Genomic DNA, 1,383 nt, shown 5'->3' with positions numbered 1-1,383 from the left:
TAAACAAAACATTAAAAAAAAAAAAAATTTCAACCCCATTTTAAAATGAGTGATTTTGCGAATTGAGTCACGGTGGTGTACAGCGTTGAGGTCCGTGTTCAATTCCCTGGTAGGGAATTTTTTCTCATCGAGTGTTTCGGTCGTTTCTGGGATATGGTGGGATTTTGTACCCCTCTCAGACCGATGTTTCTATATAGTAGGTCAAGTCAGTTGCCCATGAAAAGCTGCTAAAGTTTACTATTTTTCCTATAGCTCTTTCACATCAGTTGGTCAAATAATGTACTTGTAGATCTATCTAGTTGTAGTTGTAGCGTCTATGGTGGTGGGTGGTTGGCGGGTGCTCTGGTGTGGTTTGCTCCTTCTTTCCTATCAAACATCTATCGTCCTGATCTCTCCTCCTTCTTTTTTGTGTTTGTTACTCTCTTGTAACACATCTGATCTTCGGCACTTATATAACCTTATTGTGTTGCAAGTGCTGTAAAACTCTTACTAAAAGTTAGTAAGCTTGATTCAGACACAGCGTCTATGATGTAGCGGTTAGAAACCCGAGTTCGATTCCCGGGTTGGGAGAAAATTTTTCATCGAGTATCTCGATCATTGCAGAGTATGCCAAGACGTTGTATTCTTCTCAGACCAGATGTGTCTGTGTAGTAGCCTGGGCCAAGTCAGTTGCGCATGAAAGGCTGCTAAAGTTTACTATTTTTGCTATAGCTCTTTCTCATCAGTTGGTCAAATAATGTACTTGTAGATCTATCTAGTTGTAAACTTGGTTCAGACTTGGTTCAAACCCGAGTTCGATTCTCGGGTGGGCAGAAAATTGTTCATTGAGCGTGTAGGTCATTATAGAGTATGCCTGGACATTGTATACCTGCCCTGTCACATAGATGTGTCTGTATAGTAAGTTAAGTACTTTTATTGCGACAGCTCTGTCTCATCAGTTAAATAATGTGCCTCAATAGCAGGTCAAGTGAGTTGTCCATGAAAAGGCTGCTAAAGTTTACTATCTTTTCCTATAGCTCTTTCTCATCAGTTCTTATGCAGTTGCGAGTGCCGTAAAACCCTTACTAAACTAGACTTTCTCATCAGTTGGTCAAATAATGTACTTTGCGGAGTAGATCTATCTAGTAGTCTAGTTGTAAGCTTGTTAGAGACTGGTGACTGTGGTGTAGCGGTAAGGAGCTTCGCAGTCGCTAACAAAAGACCCAAGATCGATTCCTGTGAGGGGGAACATTTTTTATCGAGTGTCTGTCTTTCTGCTGGGATAACGACATGCACAAAATCAATCTGGTTGTGCAAATATCTATCTATCTGTCTGTGTGTCTGTCTGTTTCTTTCTCTCTTTCTCTGTCTCTGGGTCTCTCTCTCTTTCTCCATGTCCGTCTA

The sequence above is a fragment of the Aplysia californica genome, unplaced genomic scaffold (assembly GCF_000002075.1).
Source record: "Aplysia californica isolate F4 #8 unplaced genomic scaffold, AplCal3.0 scaffold00375, whole genome shotgun sequence".
Classification (NCBI taxonomy): Eukaryota; Metazoa; Mollusca; class Gastropoda; order Aplysiida; family Aplysiidae; genus Aplysia; species Aplysia californica.
Note: the sequence above shows the minus strand (reverse complement) of the source record.